The sequence below is a fragment of the Haemaphysalis longicornis genome, unplaced genomic scaffold (assembly GCF_048455015.1).
Source record: "Haemaphysalis longicornis isolate Haplotype H1 unplaced genomic scaffold, Haemaphysalis longicornis Haplotype H1 scaffold_8, whole genome shotgun sequence".
NCBI lineage: Eukaryota > Metazoa > Arthropoda > Arachnida > Ixodida > Ixodidae > Haemaphysalis > Haemaphysalis longicornis.
The window spans coordinates 58,688,908-58,711,405 of record NW_027526445.1 but is presented as its reverse complement, the minus strand read 5'-3'; positions in this window follow the sequence as shown (position 1 = coordinate 58,711,405).

Genomic DNA, 22,498 nt, shown 5'->3' with positions numbered 1-22,498 from the left:
GACTTGGGATGGGCATGTAATACGAACGCAAGATCATTAAGGTTGGTCATTTGGGGAATAAAGTGGATCCCTAGAGAAGGCAAGCGTTGCAGGCGGCGGCAGAAAGTCAGATGTGCAGATGAGATCAAGAAGTCCGCTGGTATAAATTGGTTGCAGATAGCACGGGACAGGTATAATAGGAGAATAATGGAGGAGTCCTTTGCCCTGCAGTGAGCGTAGACAGGCTGGTGATGATGACGATGATCAGGAGGAGGAGGATGAGAAATCTAGAGATATCCCGGTCATTTGAGCATTTCACATGACATATGACATTGTTTCGCTCAGTGACTTTGCAATGAACCTGAAAAAAATTCTTGTAAAGCTACAATCATAAAACGCGTTGGGGGTACTATGGATAAATGCGGATAAGCCTGATGTAAAGTTGAAAAATCATTTTCAGAGCGCCTTATTAAGCATGGGTAACTCACCGCTAAAACTAGTAGAAGGATTTAACTAATTTTGGCAGGTCATCAATGCTGAATAAATGAGAAAGAAATCCAGCGCAGACTGACTGTGGGGTGCACTGGGCAAACATTCCAAACGATGACAAGTAAGCTACTCTGCCGCTGAAAAGGATAGCGTCCAACCAGTGGGTGCGGAGTAATGACATATGGTGGAGAAATTTGGCCCCTCTTTAAGCAAGTGGACTGAAATCTTTGGTGAGCCGAATGGTATATATAAAGAAGTGGCCTAGGAGTTACTGTCAGATGCAGGAAATGAATTTCCTGAACCAGAGAACAAACTCGAGTCGGGCATAACATCCTATTTTAGAAAAGGAAACGGACGTTGGCGGGCCTTGTTCTGAGACGAAAGGACAACCGGTTGCCAACCTTTGTAAACGAGTGGCTACTGAGATACGGATTTATATGGTGGGCAAGGCCATTAACACTATTATAAGTCAAAACGAAATTCCGAAATTAAGAATACACTCAAGCGGCGCATATTATAAGTAGCTGGAGGTCAGTAGGAGAGGACATCGTCCATCTCTCGACTTGAGTATGTTGTTTTAGTTGATGAATAATATTATGATTTTTAGGAGGAAATAGCGGGGCAGGAGTAGCTGGAGGAGCATGAGGAAGAAGAGGAAGAGGATTGTGAGGATCATGATGTTGATATCTACTGCAGTGGTGCTGGTGATTTAGTGTGGAGTAAAACCACAATACTCAAAGAGGGAAATCATAAGAGTATGACAGGCTCTCTTTTTCAATTTTCATGAACATTGGAGGTCCCTTTATTTCCGATTTTGTTATTACCTAAATTTGCATTGCACTTACGATTTTCTTTTTAAAAATCCCGGGCAATCTCTACTAACGTGCAACCTGGGGAGGGGCGAAGCATGCAGTGTGTAAGTGTATTTTTGGCTCCTTGAACTTTTTGCCCAACGAGATGAAAGCGTTGGAGGGATACAGGTATACATATTTGTTTGAAGCACGAAGCGTTCAAGAGCTAGTTGTTAGAAAACGAGCGCCCCGGTGTGTTGTTTAAGTACCAGTATTTCTACCCGAAAAAAAAAAACAGATTCGTTTGCTGTTTTGGTTCAAGCGAAATCATTTCGTTTCGGTTCAGTTGCGCTTCGACAAGTTCATGTACCGAACCGGCTCGCGATCCGATTCGGGAGCTTGAACCGGTTCGCGAACCGGTTGGATGAGTTGAATGATCACTGATATCAGAAAAAAAAACACTTAGTTGTTTAAAACGACAGTGCAATCAAAATACGAACAAAAATTGAAAATGCTGCTCTTCCCCAAGAGCAGTGGCGCATTTGCGAAACAAACTTTAAACAATTCCGAGATATTAGAAAAACAGGTGAAGTGGCGATGGTTTACAGACTACGTTCTGGTCCAGACTTTGTTGTCCTAGCGACTATTGATACAGCCACGCCCAAGACTTATGACGGTGGGATATAGTTTCTGCCTTTTCCGTTTTGTTGAAATCGAAATCGTCGCTATGGAATCGACATCACGCTAATCTTAAAGAAATAAATTTAGGCCTGCGTACTGGCGCCGTCAAATACCAGCGCCTAATACCAACGGCGCACATGTTTTTATATTTGTAACAAACAGAAAAATCCTGCAACATGCACATAGATACTACCAATTAATGAGATTATTTGGTCACCCTAAATAATTTGGTAGCCATCACCTTATCAAATATGTTAGCCATACATGAGTTAAAAATAAGCTTTAGTTAATGCTGAGTCCCTGCATTATTGGTCTGACCACACCAATTCCTTTTGCGATAGCTATACCGGATGTGTGCTTTACAATAAGAATGTCATCATTCCGCATGACCGCCGGCCATCGTTCTGTGTGCTACATTGCGGAATTTTAATAACTTATTATTCTGTTAGAAAATGAAAGGACAGAAAAATTTCACGCCCAAAACATGAGATGAGAATTTTTTGGGTAGACGCACTTTAATTCGTCTGCCGCAGTACTCCCCTCCAGAACAAGTAGCAGCAGAACTAATGTAGCAAGTTGGGCAGTCAGTACAAGTGCAGGTTCGAAAAAAAAACCCGAACTGCAAGAGGCAAAACTGCGGAACCAGCAGAAAAATGATCGCTAGGCGAATAGGGCAATGTGAGGTAATGCCCTGCCTTTCTGCACATGTCATATGCTTCAGTACTGTCTCTGCTTCCAAAGTACGGTCGAGGGCTGAAGTCTCTTGAAAGTGATTAAGTGCGCAGCTGAACAGTTTTCCCTGACGTATCTGTTATTTGTATCTGTAAAAAACGGAACTTGTCCGCTGTACTGTTCTCAAAAACTGACCACGGAACTCACTTCCTTCGTATTGATAACACGTTTGGTTGTGAAAGGCAGGGAAAAGAAGGCGCAGCTTATGTTGCAGGCCGGCAGACTTATTTAAACCAGCTGGTCATATTAAATGTGGATCGAAATCTTGATACACAGAAGATGTCGATTTCCATCTACTTCAGAAAAACAGTAGTGGGGAAGGCACATCGAGGCCACTTGTGGTCAGCAGCGAACGGCTTAGCCACTGGGCAGCTACTGCGGTCACACTTGTCAAGTATTCACAATTTGCATGCGTAGGACGTTTTAAACATATTATGAAATGCAAAGCGTTTTCACACATCGGGTTTGGGCTTTCGCTGATGCGCAGTGGAGCACTCCTGCAGCCTGAGTGCTCCAATAGGTCGCAGCTAATGAAGGACAAATTCGCTTTATATCCCGTGCAAGCTGCCGAGAATGACATTTGATTTTATTTGATTTGATTTGATTTGATTTGATTTGATTTTTTATTTCTTGGCAAAATCCAAGTGGAGGCTGAGACTAAAAGTGAACGTGGCCTGACAGAGGCCTCAGCCACCTTATTTACAGCGTACATAACAACAGGTCTGTTCAGAAATTTAAGCATGATAGCACAATTGTAATAAAGAAATAGCACAAAACAATATCATTACTACCCATCTTATGTATTATACAAAGCATGGGTATCAAATTCACAAAGCGAACACAATGTACACATAAACGCAGTAATTCGTACGCATGAACTTTCATCAGTTACGCTACTGTCACAATTACGTATTAATATATTTTTGTTTGTAATTGTTTTTAATTTCTACCTTTAGGGAAGATGTAGACATATACTTCGCACCCATAATTATATAGCAGTTGTGCGAGCGTTTTGCATAAGTAACACTTCTTTTACATGATTTTAAACATAAGTTCACTGGCGTCGAAGTTAAATTTTTCTCCTAATTTATTTAATACTTCAGTTGACTGGTACAGGAAGGATTGCTCACCATAGTTAGTTGTTACTTTTGGAAAGTGCCGTATTGTATGCCTGAGAGGGTAGCCAGAAGATTTATTGTTAACTTGATTGCGGGTCTTTTGCTCATTAATTGTGTGCATAACCCTCATGTAACAGATTTGGGCAGCTCGAAGCATTGAATATTCTGTAAATAAAGGACATGTCCTCAAATCTGCGTAACAGCCACGATATACTAAATATATCCGGAAACTTCATTTTTGCAATACCATGATCCTGTTATAATTAGTTTTAGTTGTGGTCCCCAACACCAAAATCCCGTAGCACAGTTTCGAATAAATGAGAGCATTGTATAATTTCGTTTCAACCATAGTGGTATCAAATGTCCGATTCTATGTATGAGACATATACTTTTAGAGAGTTCGGAGGACAGGTGAGCAATATGCGTCTTCCATGAAAGTTGCTCTTGAAAATCAAACGCCTAAGAACTTCTGTTCTGTTTGGTAAGCTCGCACTATGCAGGCGCTTCCAGCAGCAACGGACCATTGCTACACTGCTGATCATTCATTTCCCCTGCTGTGATAGTGTTCAACACTAAGCGTGATAGTGTTCAACTGTCTCGAGGGAAAGAGGGAGGGTACAAAGTTGATGGTAAGTGAAAGTGAAGTGAAGTCTCGTAAGAGTGTTGTGTGTGTCTGTGCCGTTCGCGACGTGTGCGCATTATAAAGGGAACGCTTGCTTCGACCGCTGGTGCTTCGTGTATAAATAAGACCACCCACGCACTGTAGTTCATTCCTGTTTGAAAAGTGAATCAATGCTGTCACTATGCTCGAGTCCTGTACTGTAAGCTCGCCCGTCGGGGCATTGTTCTTGTCTGACTTCGCCCATCTCTCGCCATGAAGTTAACAAGTTACGTTTGCCTTCGGCTTCCTTGCTTTTTCGAGGCAGCACCATTGGCTCGCCGCTTGCTTCACCACGCTAGGACACGCACGTCGGAGCCGATGGAGCTCGACTTGGGTACGCCTTCCCGTATGCATCAACGAGTCGTCAGTGGTGGAACGACAACGTCGCAACAGTGCGAAGATCCGATAAAAGAAGTGAATATGTTTCATATGTACGTTGTTGAGCCTATAAACAGGGTCGCCCTCCAAAGGTCGACTCATCGCAAGTGCTCAAGTAAGAGCAACGCAGGCTGACTGCCAGGCTCCGCCATACTTTTTCGACGTATGCGAAAAGAGGGGAAGCATGGGTTCCCGGTTGCGCTTAAGCTGGCTGATCCAATACTTACCCTTGTATTAAGAAAGAAAATGTATCTTATGCCTTAAAGACGCCATTCGTAAGTTCTCGAAAAGAATCGGAATGAGAAAAGGTCACCTAACTTTTCATCAGCCTTGTTTGGGACGCCATTATGAAAGGCGCCCTTTTCAGAATACGCTAGGCTCCTGAACACCAAGGGCTGAGAAAATGTCGCCGCCCGGTCGGGTAAAAGGTTCTTACTTAAACACTTGTGTTCGCCGACCTGAGGTCCTTAAAAAAAAGAAGAAAGACGTTTCAGCTTCAACACGGAAGCCCAAACGTCTTTCTTACAACGGGCCACTGGCGGAGGCGGCCGATCCGAGCGCTTTGAATCTGGCGCCACACGAGTGTCCTTTCCTATTGGTCCAAGAGCCAAGTTCTTTTAATTCTCCTTACGCGGATTGGCGCATGGCGCATGAGCCTCGGTTGCAGGAGCTTCGCTTCGTTAAAAAGGTGTCGTCCCCGACGAAAGGACAATTAAAAGGGGAGAAAGAAAGGTCAAGTAACTTGACTGATGCTTATAATTGGCCTTTGGTGGTGACGACAAGTTTTTAACAAAGCTAGGCCCCTGAAAACGAGGCTACCTCGAGATGCACCAATCCACGTATGGGGAGTGGCCGGGACTTGACTCTTCTGGAAATGAAGAAGGACCCCGGCTAGGCGCCAGCTTCTAAGTGCTCGAATCATCCATCTCCGTCGGCGTCCGGTCACCTTTGGCAACGTTAGGCCTAACATCTCAGCCGAAATTTCATCGCCGCTTGCACTACGGCCGAGCATGTTTATCATTTGCTCACATTTTCACCAAAATATCATCCCTTTTCTGGTATGTTTATTTGATTTCCCCGATTGTTTGCATTCTGACAAGCGGTGACAAAATGCAGCTGCATCTGTCGGCTTCTTTGTATGCTCGAAGGCAGTGCTATAGTGTCGACGCAAGCCTGATCGCGCGCAGTCCGTGACGGTGCGCGGGTGTAAACGGTCGCGTCTACGTGGCAGGCGTGTGAGGGGGCATTGTTTCTCGCTGAAAGCGCTCATTCTTTGCGCTGTAAATTTCCCGCGAACAACGCGGGCAATCTGACACCTCAGCTAAGCTATCATCATAGTCCGCGATGTTCGTCGGGAAACGGTGACTTAAGGTACGGTGGGAGACACCTTAAGTATCTGTTACTTTTCGCGCCTATGGGTTTGCGAAAAGGCGCTCTTGCAGCATCAGTTGAATCATTGAAACGTGTCAAATCGTCGAAAACTGACGTGCAGCGCAACTGATCCTCGAGTTTGGTTTTCGAATAATGGGGTAAGCGCTAGTGTCGCTGGCCAACGGGACACCTAAAATACGAATTACCCACTTTTGAAAGAAACAGGCATGTCGCTGTGGTTGGTGACTTCGTCATATCCGGTGGGAGTTGCTAACGACCATGAACAAGGAGAAATTCTTTCTTTTCAGGTGCAAGGTGAAGGCTCGGGGTAGGAAGGATATTGTCACGAAGCCAAATACGACGCAGTTGTCTTGAAGGAAAACACGTTTATAGGAGCGAACTTGTGTTCACATAACAACTGAAGGAATACACAGGCGGCGAAGCAGCCGTCCACAAAGTGATGTGTGCGGGCCAGCGTCGGCGATTGGGATGCCGCAGCATCTGCTCTGAAAGAATTTATCACTCGGCGCGAGGGTTTCCCGAATAGTCGAAGTGTATCCAGACAACTGTACATCAACGAAGATTATTCTAGGCTATTCAGGTTAGTTCAGAACGCTTTCCCTATCAGAAGAGATAACTCATGCGCCTCACAAAGAAAGAACGGAACACGCGCCTCCCTTGGCACCATACCTCGGCAAAGTTGGCGCGGCTCACTCAAACTCACGTACAATTTTTTTTTCGAATCACCACTCACTCAAACTCAGACTCAATGCTGAGCAGCACATCTGCGCTCACTCAAACTCAAACTCACATTGAGCGCAAAACTCAGAACTCACTCGGACTCAAAACTCAAAATGTACTCAGAACTCAAAATGTACTCTAAATGTACTCAGAACTCAAAATGGACTCAAATTTAAAATGGACTCAGAACTAAAAATGGACTCAAACTCAAAATGTAATCAGAACTCAAAATGGACTCGAACTCAAAATGGACTCGAAACTCGAAATAGACTCAAACTCAAAATGTACTCAGAACTCAAAATGGACTCAAACTCAAAGTGAACTCAGAACTCAAAATGGACTCAACCTCAAAATGTACTCAGAACTCGAAATATACTAAAAACTCAAAATGTACTCAAACTCAAAATGTACTCAAACTCAAAATGAACTCAAAACTCAAAATGAACTCAGAACTCAAAACGGGCTGAGAACTCAAATAAATTCAGAACTCAAATGGCCTCACAACTCTCTCGTGCTAGGAATTTACTCGGGCTTTGATGGACTCTGATTTCATTAGCATTCAGTCTTTTCAAATTCACGCGCGGTAAAAATATTATGGGTGCAAATTCGTGAGCTTAAATTGTTGCATTCGGCATGACATGACACCGTAGCTCCTGTGAGATTGGAAACAATTTTCGTTGCAGATTTAATTCCCCTATACCTGCCACCCATGATGACTAGCGCTGGTTGCAAGCAATTGTACCTATATATTGGATACCAAACTCTTGATGTAGGCTCCGTGTTCGTGTTCATGACAGAGGCGGTTCAGACTCGATAGTGTGCTGGGTCCCTGGCTCGAAACAACCAAGATTCGGCGAGCGGACGCGCGCTCACTGCTCCGTTCGTTTACGTCGAAGCTGTTTGGGGTTACAGTTCCGTGCATTCTTGCTCTGCATCCGGAAAAAAACGCCTTGTGTCAAAGCGAGCTGTCCCAGCGAATCTCTGAAGCGCGAGGTGTTCAAGGATATGCCTTTGCTTTTTTAATGCGTTGCATTCTTTGCCGAGTACCCGCCTCCGCCTCCCCCCGCCAGGATCGTGTAACGCCCTGCATTTACACAAAAATGCAGATATCACGGAAGTTCAACCTGTAGTCATTATAAAAGCGTAAATGTAGAGAATTGATCAAACGAAATGTTAAAAAACTAAAAAAAAGAAATAATAAAAAAAATATTGAAAATGGCGAACCCTGTAACACGGGAGTCATGGATAGTCTCAGATTGGGTTAAAATTCATAGAGATGTGGCGCTAAAGAATGTGGGGTATCAAATTGAAGGTCTCGAGGAGGGACATCACGTGGTACAAACCAAAAAGTGCCTCGTTGTTTGCTGAGGCACTTGTATTAGTTTTTATTAGCATTTGCTAGGTGGGATGAGCTCTCGTAGCTCAGAAAAGCACCACGCTATCGTTGTAAGCAATTACCGCCACCGTACCAAGCTGTTAACTTCCAGCATAGCGCGTGCGCGCGCGCGCGCGCGCGTGTGTGTGTGTGTGCGTGTGTGTGCGCGCGTGTGCGTGTGCGTGTGCGCGTGCGCGTGCGCGGGCGTGTGAGCGCGCGCGTGTGTGTTGCTGTGTGTGTGTGTTGCGTCAGTCATCTGTTCTTTAATTGTGTTTGATATGTAGTCGTTAGAGAACTGCAGAGCCCGAGTTTATTCTTTTCCTGTACATTGTTATCATGTGCTAGTTTTGATATCTTACGCTGATTTCTTATTGTAATAAAATCAGTTCGAGCCCACACACAAACTGCGCCTGCTTAGTTTTCTGAAGTGTTTTCCTTCTTTCGAAGTGTATGTTTATGTCTTGGTGGCTCTGTTGCCTCTTCATCTCCTATACTCTAGCAGGGAGTTATTGTCTCACATGTAATTCGCCAATTCTGGATTCGAGTGCACGTTGGTACACTGTGGGAAGGAAATTACGGACATTAAACGCGGCCGCAAGGCTTATTCATAAACAAATGCGAAATTCGCCTTTCTGATAAGCTCTGATGCCCCCTGTTAAATATGGTCATCCATAATTTCCAGGACACCATATGTGTCGTAGGACTTGCTTATTTGCTGGGACACGGGGAAATGGAGTAAGTGACGTTTGAATGGCAGTTATCAGCAGAGAGATTTTGAGTTTGGGTATTTAGGTTCCAGAGCTTGGCATGGCTTCTGTTTTTACCCCCATGCCATCCTGCCTCGATGATTTAACAATTAGACGCCAATATTTTTATTACTATATACCGCATTGATGGACATCTCTGGATAAACCTTCGCATGTATATAGTACAATTGCCTTACGGGTTGGCAAGGAATCTTGGTTAATTAAACCCGACCAGGAAATTAAAGTAAGGTACCTTTTGCAATATGCTTATTACTATAACCAGAAAGCATTTTTATATTCATCCCACGTGATCTCCCTCGACGAGACCTTTAATTTGACACCCCACCCACCCTAGTAGGATCATATGGAATTCATACCAGTCAAAATAACCATGACTCTCATGACTGTAACCAGGACGCATTATTTAAATGTCCGACGTGATTCTCATAACTGAAACCTTCAATTTAACACCCCACATGCTTTTGCGGTGTCACCTTGAATTTAACTCAATCAATGACTCATAATGACTATCTCATGATTAGAACCATAAAGCCTCTTTTTATTTGTTCCACGTGATTCCCCTCGTCAAGACCGTAAATTTGATACCCCACACGCCCTAGCGGGGTCACTTCGAATTTTAACCCCACATAAGACTCCCCATGACTATCTTATGGTTATAAGCAGGAAACGTTTTTGTATTTCTGCCAAGTAATTCCACTCATCAAGACCATTAATTTGATACCCATCACATCCTAGCGGAATCAATTTGAATGTTAAACCAATCAATGATTAACCATGATTATCTCATGATATAGCCATACCGCATTTTTGTCCCACTGATTTCCCTCATCGGAACCTGTAATTGGATGCCCCGCACACCCATTGGCGTCATTGTGAATCTTAACCTAATTTATGACCCACCTTGACTATGTCATGATAATAATCAGGAAGCACGTGATTACCCTCATCGATACCATTAATTTGATACGCCACACGCCCTAGCCTCATAAACTTGAATTATAACCGAATTTATGACTAACCGTGACTAGGTCATGACATAACCATAACGCGTTTTTATCCCGAATAATTCGCCACATTGAGACCATGAATTTGATTTCCCACAGGCCCTCGCAGCGTCATTTTGATTTTTAACCCAATGTATGACTCATGACTGCCTGATGACTGCAATCAGGAAGCATTTTTTTATTTAACACGCGTGATTCCGTTAATCGGGACTGTTCTTTTGATACCTTACACGCCTTAGCGCCATCAGTTTGACTTTTCACCCAATCTAATGCGGTCATCATTCTGTGTAAAGGGGGGTTGCCCAGTCAATTCCGCTAATTCGTTTGAAACAGCAGAAGGAACAGCCCCCGCCCTCTTTTCCCCTGGCTCTCACCTGTTTCTTTGTGACCCCTAATATATCAAACCGTTAACCATAGCAGGCAAACAACCAGCAAGAAAGCACCGCCGTGTGCCTTCCCACCACCCTTTCCCACCCTTTTAGTGGATCCATCAGGAGGAAAAGTTAAGCCCCGCACGGGGCACCTTGAGCAATCTTGGTGATGGTACTGGCGATACCACGGACCCCGAGCCACCAAACATAAGCTGGATCCATCCGTGGCGATGTGTTTATAGGTGGAGGGTTAGAAACCACGAACGGTGGCCGTCGGAGCCCAGGTCAAGCTCCGGCGGATGGGCTCCCTGTCTGTCTACCAGGCAGGGAGCTCCGGGACCTCTTTGGCTACCAGGGTAAGGTCAAAGAAGAAAGTACCCCCGTCTCCCTGCTTTTATACTATGCTATATGGCATTTTCAACCCCCCCCCCCCCAACCGTGATCGGCACCCTAAAAGTGGCCGCACCGAAGTATGTTTTCCTCCTTTGCCTTCTGTCTCGCTCCCAAAGCCAAATAACTACCCTCGTTTTTTGATCATTGAATCTGTGGACAAATCGAAGCCGGTTTCCTCTCAGTCAGTATTTCTTGTTTCTAAATACCTTGAAGGTATCATCGGCAAAATATATGACGCCAAAAAGCTGAGAACTGGCGAAGTGCTAGTTGAAGTAAAAACTCAGCAGCAATGCACAATCCTCCTGAAACAAACCCGCATGGCAGATCTGGAGATCAGGGTCACACCCCACCGCAGCCTCAATAGTTGTCAAGGTGTGATCTCTGAGGCAGATCTCATGTCCGAGACAGAGGCCGACCTTTTGGAAGGCTTAAGGGATCAGGGCGTCACGGCTGTAAAGCGCATATCAATACGCCGCGATGACAAACAGGTAGCAACTGGACACATTATCTTAACCTTCGATCGATTCATCCTTCCAGAATCCATAAATGCCGGTTACATAAATTGTTCTGTCCGCCCATACATTCCGAACCCACGGCGCTGCTTCAAGTGCCAACGGTTCGGGCATGGCACAAACTCCTGCCGCGGCCGCCTTACCTGTGCAAAATGCGGCCAACATGACCACCCATCCGAAAACTGCAACACCCAGAGTTTCACTTGTGCTAACTGCCAGGGGCCCCACGCAGCGTGGTCCCGCACTTGCGAGAAATTTAAGCAGGAAAAACAAATCATAAATGTAAAGGTCACAGAGAACATCACCTACCCAGAGGCGCGGAAGAGGTTCGCCTCTTTCCCCCTGTGGAGGTACGCCGACGCAGCTCGCCGGGGGGCGGAGCGGAGTCTGGTTTCCGCGGGGACCCAGTACCGTCAGTCGAACTTGGTCCCGCCCCCCCCCTGGGTTGCCTCTGGCAGCCCAACCCACCTCCGCACCGCTCGCTGAGCCAGCAGCGGTTGAGGTGGCAACCTCTTCCGTCCGGACCGGTGCCACTCCCGTCCCTGCCTCCCCATCCTCCAGTGCGTTAGAAGGTGCCATGGACACCACGGGCCCCGCACCGGCTCCCACCGCCACCGCACCGCCCGTGCCACTTCTGGTGCCTCCGTCACCAGCGGCGGTGGCGGCTCAAACGAACGGCCCCCGAAGGGGAGCCCAGTCCGGGGGGCCCGGTTCAACGGGCACACCCAGGACATCGGACGACGAGATGGACGTCGTGCCGTTCTTGCCTGCAACGCAGCACAAGGAGCGGCCTCCGACGTCCAAGCCTACAGATAGGCCGCCCAAAAAGCCCAATCCAAGAGTCACAGCCCCGAAAGACGACACATAAACATACACACTCCAGTAGCTCTCGCACTAAATAATGGGAAGATAAAATATTGTTCAATGGAACTGCAGAGGCCTTCTGAATATTCTTGACGACGTGTATGAGATTCTGCATACCAATCAGCCAAGTGTAATGTGTGTTCAGGAAACACATTTGAATTCTAAACATGCAAATTTCTTGAATAGTTACCTGGTATACAGGAAAGACAGCGATGGCTGCACACACTCTTCTGGCGGTGTGGCCATAATCGCCCGCAAATCCTTAGCATGCCACCCTGTCACCTTGAACACCGTCCTTGAGGCTGTAGCCGTCCGCACCATAGTATTTCATAGGTTGATAACGGTATGCTCCATATAAATTCCTCCTGATCTTGCACTTTCGAGCTCTGGCTTCCAGGCGTTGGTTGACCAGCTGCCCGAACCATACATTTAACAGGCGACCTTAATGCTCACAATTCTCTATGGGGCTCTTCTCGTACAGATGCCTGGGGTCGCCTGATAGAGAGGTTTCTTTCATCCTCTAGAGCATGCCTTTTCAACACTAAACAGCCTACATACCATAACATAGGTCATAACACATACTCACATCTTGACCTGGCTATTGGCTCTGCAATTCTCTTTCTATGTCTTGAGTGGGGTGTGGGCACAGACCCATATGGTAGCGACCATTTCCCCACTTCATTTGAGTATATAGGTACAGGCCCGAGCAGTCCATCTTCCCATAAAAGGTTTAATGAAGCAAGAGCTAACTGGAATACATTTACAGAGACATCCAAACTACACCACACATCCATAGTACACCTACACGTTGAAGAAGCTACCCAACTGCTCACGGCGCACATCCTCGATGCCGCCGAAAAGTCCATTCCCCACGCCTCTGGTGTCCCGCGCAACCAACGGAGAACGTGGTGGAATGAGGACTGTAGGCGGGCGCGAGAGGCCCAGAACAAGGCGTGGGGTATCCTCCGTCGGTACCCCACGTCGGGAAACCTCCTCTTGTTCAAACGGGCCAAGGCATTCGGAAAACGTGTGCGCCGTGAGGCAAAAAGATATAGTTGGCGCTCATTCATAACATCTATAAACTCGTACACAGACACACGCAAGGTATGGACACGTATACGCAAACTCAAAGGACAACAGACACACAGCCTGCCCCTGGTCAGTACAGCAGGGGACACACTGGAAGACCAGGCTGACACACTCGCACAACACTTCCAACACGTGTCCAGTTCAGCGTAACACACAAACACTTTCATGAAACACAAACAAATGGCCGAAAAGAAGCCTTTACATGACAATGAGAGGTCAGCCACTTCTTATAACTCTGAGTTCACACTTCATGAGCTGAGGGGTGCTCTGAGCACGTGTAAACCCTCAGCTCCAGGCCCAGGCAACATTACATATACAATGATACAGAACTTACACACAGACAGTCTTGTAACACTTCTTCACCTTTTCAACAAGATATGGCTTTCGGGGCACATTCCAAAGTCTTGGAGGAATGCCATAGTTGTAGCATTTTTGAAAGAAGGGAAGGACCCTTCTTCTCCCGCTAGCTATCGACCCATTGCTCTGACCAGCTGCCTGTGCAAGCTTCTCGAGAAGATGATAAACTGGAGGCTTGTGTACTTTTTGGAGTACAACGGTCTTCTTGAGAGCTGCCAGGCAGGCTTCAGGGCAGGGAGATCCACAAACGATCAACTTGTGGCACTAGAGTCATACATTAAGGATGCCTTCATTCACAAACAATTCTGTCTTACGGTGTTTTTTTACATAGAGAAGGCCTATGACACCGCATGGCGTTATGGCATACTTACTGACCTTAAGTCGTTAGGTGTCTCTGGTAATATGTTAAATACTGTCATTAGTTATTTGTCGCAGAGAACCTTTCGCGTCAGAGTTGGTTCTGCACTGTCAAAGGTACACGTGCAGAAAAATGGCGTGCCGCAAGGTGGAGCTCTAAGCTGCACTCTCTTCATAGTAAAGATGAACTCCCTTGGGAAGGCACTGCCGTCTACAATTTCTTACTCTATGTATGTAGATGACGTGCAGATATCGTTTAAATCTTGTAATATGTCAATATGCCAACGTCAAGTCCAGCTCGGCGTCAAGAAACTTGGCAGCTGGGCAGACAAGAATGGTTTTAAATTGAATCCTGCAAAAAGCTCCTGCCTTCTGTTCTCTAGGAAGCGCGGGATCCTTCTAGACCCAGACATTACACTTAATGGCGTGTCGCTTCCTGTGAACAAGGAGCACAAGTTTTTAGGTGTTGTGTTTGACCAGAAACTCACATTCATTCCACACATCAAGAAACTTAAACATAAATGTCTTAAAACAATGAATATGCTGAAGGTTCTCTCCCACCATTCGTATGGTTCCGACAAAGAACTCCTACTACGGCTCAATACTGCTTTGGTTGGGTCTCGTTTGGACTATGGCAGTGTGGTATATGGGTCGGCGAGTAAAACAGGATTGCGAATTCTTGACCCCGTACTACACTTGGGGCTACGGCTTGCGTGGGGTGCTTTTCGCACTAGCCCTGTCGAGAGTCTATATGTTGAATGTAATAAGTGGAGTCTTGAGAACCAGCGAACGTACATGGACTTACTTTAGGCTTTTAAAATTTCATCTCAGAATAACCACCCTTTTTATCCTGTCCTTAACGATACATCCACATCTGTGCTGTTTGTAAATCGCCCGTCCGCTACTCCGCCTTTTTCACTTCGAGCGAGAGAGCGAGCCTCGGATCTGAGTGCTTCGTTTTTCGACGTGTACAGGTCATCCTCTTTAAACATTTTACCGCCTAGGCAAGTTCGCCCTGTGTTCTGTGACCTTTCTTTTATAAAGCTTGTCAAAAATCAGGTACCGCGAGCTGCAATACTGCAGCACTTTCTTTGCAGTTCAAATACCCACTTGCTGAATTTTACAGTGACGCGTCTAAAACCTCCCCTATGGTCTCCTGCGCTGCTCATGGTCCAAATTTCAGTGCAGCCAGAACCATGACCGTCCACACAACAATTTTTTCAGCAGAAGCGTATGGAATTTTGCTGATTGTACGACACATACTTGAAAAGCAACAGACACACGGAAGTCGCCTTGGGTAGGCTGCAGATAGGGCACACCCATGCGACGCACTCGTATCTGCTGACGGGATCTTCTAGACCCCAGTGCAGCAGGTGCGGAGAGGCCCTATTCGTAGAGCACACACTAATCACATGCAAGGCACTTCACACAACACGACACAAACACATCAGAGAACTCTACAGACAACATATTCTCCTACATCCACTGTTTTTTCTAGGTGACGATGCCATTGTTTCTGTGAAACGTGTGTGGGAGTATTTGTCAGACGTCAAGTTTTTAAACCTCATTTCCTATCACGCATCATGAAATCTGGCCCTATACACCAGCATGCTCATTGTCGTTTTGTGATTTCACTTTTGTTTTTACTGACTTTACTTAGTGTTTAAGGTTTCACCCCTCATATATGACTATTGTTTTGGCGCTCTTTGCGCCAGTTGGCCTTGCGCCATAAACATCCAACCATCATCATCATCATCATGAAAAGTTAAGACAACCCTTTTTTATGACGTCACCAGTCAATTATCACTCACGCGCCCAGCCGCGAAAACTTGCTATACAGCAAGTTCTTAGGGTAATAAAAATTCAACAAGAAACTAAAAAATATTGGACACCCCCTCCTTCCCAACCGATCATGCGGATCGCGAATGGTGCCGTACCTGCAGGTAACCTGCATTCCGAGCCCACAGCGACGCATGAAACTTAACAGCCAACCATAGCTGCCTGCTAGGCTACTCAAAATGTAATCAGAACTCAAAATGGACTCAAACTCAAAATGGACTCGAAACTCGAAACGGACTCAAACTCAAAATGTACTCAGAACTCAAAATGGACTCAAACTCAAAATGGACTCAGAACTCAAAATGGACTCAAACTCAAAATGGACTTAAAACTCGAAATGGAGTCAAACTCAAAATAGACCCAAACTCAAAATCGACTCCAACTCAAAATGGACTCAGAACTCAAAATGGACTCAAACTCAAATTGTACTCAGAAGTCAAAATGGAGTCAAACTCAAAATAGACCCAAACTCAAAATGGACTCAAACTCAAAATGGACTCAAACTCAAAATGGACCTAGAACTCAAAATGGACTCAGAATTCACTAGGTCTCAGGCGTAGTCAAACACAGTCGGACTCAGACTCAGTTCGGCTCACTCGGCTCGAACTCACTCAAGCTCAAACTCACTATGCCACACTAGCCTCGCGCTCACTCAAACTCAAATTCACGCGTGAGTTTAAGTCCAAATGAGTGTGAGTGAGTGGACTCATGAGTGAGTTCGCCGACCTCTGCTTGGCACACAGACAACACCAATAGCACAGACCGGCGCAGCCGGGTGGCAAAAGCAAAACACAAATAAACAAACCCAATGCATGGTTCGCGGCAATATCATTGAAGCTGTTAGCGGTACCTTGAAGTTCCTCCAAGACGTGATTGAAATTGGAAAAGTCAGCAGCCTCCACGCAAATCATGAGGCCATCGGAGTACATAGCAACGCGGCGACAGAGTCCCGTTCGAGCGTACCTACAACGTGCGCCATGGCTAGGTAGAATAGCACGGGCCTGAGCATAGATCCCTGCGACACACCGAATTACGTACCCAACTTTGGGCCCTCTGAATAGGGAATGCCTGAGCTCACTCTTCGAGAATGCCGGCCTGACTAACTTAATCGAATGCTTTGTGGATGTCAATTGATAAGACATGGTAAGAATTACCCGTCCGGGAGGTGCGAATAAAGACTCGGCGTAGCAGCAAATGACTGTCATCAAAAGCCTATCTGCGCCCACTACAGGGCAAAAGCTTCTGCCAGGGATCCCGAATTATCCCGTCCTGTGCTCTCTGCGACGAATTCATCCCCGCAAACGTCTTGATCTTATCTGATCACCCAACGTTCTGCTACCACCTACCAGGCTTGTCTTCTCTAGGGATCCACTCTGTTATCCATAATAACGACAGGTTATCTTGACCTCGCATTACGTGCCCTGCTCATACGTAATTGCTCTTCTTAATTTTCAATAATATGTCTTTCACACGCGTTTGTTTTCGTTCCATGACCCACCACGCTCTTTTTTATCCCTAAGGTTAAACCTATTAACTTCCCTTCTGAATGATTGTCCTTGGCACTCAACTTTGGACGAAAGGCCGTCTGCTCCGGATGGGAGCACGGTGAGACGTACTCGAGATGATGCTGAAGCTATAATTAATAAGGCGCTCTATGAGTTTACAAAGCACCGGGGCCGGAAGATCAGTCGGAGATTCGAGATATTATTGGCACCTTTGTTCGGTTTGGTATCGCATGAATAAGCGTAAGTTCGAGTTGTGCTGGACCTTCCCGTAGCTCAGTAATTATTAAGAAGGTCGAAGACTGTGGCAATGGAGAGTCATCTAGGTTTCGAAAATGTTGCGACGTGATACTATCATTCCTGGGGCCGAGTGTTGGTTGCCGTGTAATAGTCCATTCTGAAGTTCAGCAGGAGTAAAGGCCGAGTCAAGGTCCGCGGAGAGAGCAGGGACAGCGATTAGAGGTAATTGCAGATGCTGATGGAGGGAGGCGTGAGGATTGGATTGGGAAAACTTCTTTGGGGCCTGCGAATGAAGTCCTATTGCTAGGTCTTCATGACTTGGCCAGAGTCGTCACCGCAGATGTAGCCAAACCGGCTAGGGGTCCTCCGCTCCCCGTCACCGGGTAGCCGGGGTCCTCCTGCCTGGCCAGCGCCACGATGACTCGCTGGACAGCCTGGAGTTGAAGATTTGGTCTTCAGTCCGCACCGCCTCCTCGAAGGCAGGTGGCATCGTTCTTGTGTTTGATTCGTCCGGGTACGCGAGGCAATCCCAGACGATGTGCTCGAGCCTTGCTGGAGCTTTGCGGCACACCCGACAGGTTGCATCAGGGTATGTCTCCGGGTACATCTTGTGCTTTAGGTAGGGGCTCGGGACCGTCTTTGTTTGGAGTTGCCTATAGATGACCGCCTGCTCCCTGCTCAATCCTTTGCAAGGCGGCGGGAGCTTGCGTCTGGCAGGTCGATAGGCCTGAGTAATTTCTTTGTAGGTAGTCATTCGGTCTCGTGTGCTGTGCCACAAATGCTCTCCGCCACTTTGCCCGGCGCGGTTAGTGAGTTCGCGCGCACGAGCGTGTGCGGTTTCATTGTGGTTCTGAGCACGTGCCGACACCGTACCTGCGTGTGCCGGGAACCACTTGATTCTCGTCTTCCCCGTGAGGCTTGGTTGTCTTCGCAGTAGTTTCTCCGTTACGGGGGAAACCCTGCCTTTGGAGAAGTTTTTGACAGCTTGCCTGGAATCACTCAGGACCGTTGTGCAGCCTGGATCTTTGAGGGCCAGCGCGATCGCCACCTCCTCTGCTTCCTCGGGTCTCCCGCTTGCAACGCTGGCCGCCGCTCGGAGGTTGCCCTCGGCGTCGACCACCGTCACCACGAAGCCAGGAAAAAAGTCGTCAGGAGCAGATGCCCGACCGTTGTTGGTAAGTCTTTCAGGGTGAGGAAGGAAAATTGAGATTTATGTTATCTTTTATTACCAAGGGTCCGATAAAGGCAACACAATTTATATAGCCCTCCTTCCTGCCCTAGTTTTTCGCAGAGGCTGTACCAGTGTCCAGTTAATACTCACTGGCATTTTGAGGTCAACTAGTACTGGCGCCGTAGCCTTACAAGATGTTAATGGCGCTTCCCAACATGGGCTCTGAGAGTTTGTGCCGGTTCCCATAGGTTGACGATATGATCGTCGAGGGCTTCTTTCAGGGCGTCGCATTCAATATCTTCAAGCGCAATATCCCGAGCCGTTGAATGGTATTTACGAGTGTCAAGAGGGTTATCGGAAATTCGGGAACCGCCCGTGCTCGGAAACCCCCCAGACCGTCCGCATATGGGAAAATAGAATATACGTGGTAAAATAGTCCCTACACCACGTTTAGAGTAGCGGGCCTATTTGGGAACGATTCCGTGAGATGCAATGGTGAGATCAGGGGAGGTTCCCTGGGAAGGATGGAAGCCAAATCGGGTTACCAGATTAGGGTCGTTAAGAAGCTGAAGCCTGCAATCGTCACCCATGGCTTCCAACCGAGCTTCCCGGCCATCCATAGAAGCGTAACCCTAATTGGTGCTTCGGGCGTTGAAGTCGCCACCTATGAGTAGAGGAGTTCGAGGGAACTTAAACACCAGGTGTTGCAGGCAATTATACCGAACGTGCTTTTGCGAACCACTCACAACACCGTAGTAAAGTGATCTTTACCGTCCGGGAGCCGAATCTCCACGCCGACGACCTCGCGATCCTTAACACTGCCCAGAAACATTGACACGGTAGCATCCAAAATATGAAGAAATAAGTACAGCTACCTTTTCCAGTACGAATGGCTGATGCTGCAGGAACTTTTTGCTAACGTGCGGAACGGATGGTTCTGTGGATGTAGGGTGTCCTCGATCCAATGGGGGAACGTGCGCAGGTTTGTCTAAGGAAAATAACAAAAGGTAGGATTCTCGCGACACGAAGAGAGAGAATAGGTCCTGCTTGTACATAGCTGCGGCATATCCACAACATCGCCCTTATTCTCGAACGGTGGTAAATTTGAGCCGGCTATCTCCCTGTCGGCAAACGGGATCAACCTGTACATGAAACAGCGTTTTGCAAAGGGTTTATAGAGGTGTCTACCAATTACAGCTTGTGTTGAGAAAGTACAACATTCGCAAAAAAATATTCGCAGTTGCGATGTTACTAAAGATGTGTGATTTAAAGGTCAAAATAAAAAAGCCACCTGGCTCAATTTTTAAAAACCATTTGCCATTACGACTGCCACGAGCACTAATGTGCAGCATGCTGCATTGTTTTGTTCTTACCGAAGTCATACGTGGCTGAACTCGTGCGTTCAAGACGCGTTTACGTTCCATGAGCTTCGCTACAGCTGTTAGCGTTCTGACGACACGCCAGGGATTTTTCAACTTTTGACAGTCTCCTAAAGGAGAATTACGCGCGTTTAATATATTTTTTATTTGCAGTGTTTCAGCCAATAAGTGCTAGCACAGTTACGGCTGTGACGCACACCTGACGGAAAGTGCGCCTGTGCGCACGTCATTTTTTTAGCAAGAACGAAGAGCAGTATAAAAAACAAAGAATTTTTTCGTCTGTTATACTGCCGTAATTGAAGGCCTGCCATGCGCGGGCAACAAAGGGGCCATTGCCGCATTACAAATAGTTAAAAACTCACTGCCTCTCCTCGAATGACACAATTTGTCTGGCGCCGCACGTTGGACGCGTTTCAATAAAATGCCGTCTGTCTGGGCCAAGAGTACAGATCTACTGAACATTCAAATAGTTAATAAGGCAGCGAGCATCTGCATCTAATTCTTGATCGGAGTTTAAGATTTCTCTTTGTATTTCTCTTTCGTGCAATAGCACAAAGTTTGCCGTAACCTGTGTGTCATTTTGAGGTAGTTTTCGTTAACAAACCAATTTTCATCCTAACAATATACATAGCGGGCACGAGCTCCCCAAAAAATTATAGCCGCCAGGAACCACGCGTTACCCGCGCCATATTTGCCGTTTTTTTATTCGCACAAGTGCGCACGCTTGGGGAAAACGAATTGCACTTTGGGGATTTTCCCCAGATTAGCTGAAGTTTTTAAAATATCAGAAAAAAGGAATACGGGTATAGCTACGAATATTCCATCTCTCGTGGAAACAGCCAACTACTATGACTTGTTGGTATACATAAAATAAGGCACGCCCGCGCGCCTTTGTTAGTTCAAAATTATCACTTGGTATTATTTCTCCACTGATTTACGCTTAGAAACATGGCGCCCTGCCTGCCCGCCCAAAGAAGTGCTGCTGGGTTACGGCGCCGTGGGTAGCCCCAGCGGTTTTGTTTTCGCGTAAGTGTGGTCGATGCGGTTCTCACCCTGTTGGTCGTCGTGCAGATTGCAAATCCAGTACATTTGCAGTCAACTTCTGTTCCCGGGAAAGCACGCTTCCAGGCGCCACAAAGGCTGGTTCGGCGCTGTTTGATCTGCTCGTTTTTTGCTGCAGTTTTCACTGATGTAGGAGCGGTGGCAGCTGTTTTCAATAATAGAGCGTTATAGCTAGCCGTTGGACGGCAAAGGTCTATGCCTCTTCTCGCAACGGTTTCATCTTCGTGGGAAAACACAGCGCAGGCAAAAAACGCCTAGGCAAAAACGTCTATATTTATCCGACATACAGCACAAAGCTCAGTATTCCTCAAAACCGCATGATGCATGATAACCCAGCTGCCAACAATACGAAGGTAATCACGGGCTCAGAACACGCTCCAAAAGTGGAAACCTTCGGCCAGGATACTGGACCTGCGTTTTTTTTCACGTCTTTTCTTAACAAAACTGTCAAGTAATTCTAATACTTATATTAGAGCCTAAAAAGCCTAATACTTCACCTATGCCTCCCTCGGCGTCATAGACTTCTGCTCTTGTCTTCTGTATGTGTGTGTGTGCGCGCGTGCGTCTATGTGTGTGTATATATATATATATATATATATATATATATATATATATATATATATATATATAACGTTAGTAGAGGCAGCGACAAACTTATTAAACTATTAAACTAATAGCAAACCTATTTCTATTTTCTACGTCTTTCTCGTTTGTCTCTGTCTCTACTAACCTTATTTTTTTCGCACTCTGTGTGAGTTTTTATCTTTTCAGACTATGTATCTCTATATATAGATATATATATATATATATATATATATATATATATATATATATGTTGGTCGGTTCCGGTGTCCGTTATTTTTGCTGGAACTGAACCCTAAGAGTTACTTTTTGAGCTCGCTGAACCCGAACTGGAACTGAACCTAAAAAAACAATGACGGCTACCGATTCATGCCGAAACGGTTCGACCCTCCGTTGTTGATATTGCACACTAAATGCAACACAGGCCTTTTTTTTCTTTCACGTACCATCAACTTAGTACCCGCTCGCGCACTTTCCCCTTGACACCATTGAACAATATCACGCCAGATGTAAAACCAGGAGAAATGAATGAGCACGACTGTAGCAATGGTCTGTTGCTGCTTGAAACGCGAGCGTTGTGCAAGCTTATCAAGCGAAACATCATTCTCGGAAGCTTGCACGGTATATAAAACGGATTTGCCCTTCCCTAGCTGCGACTGTATTGTACCTGTCAGGCTGCAGGAGTGCTCCACT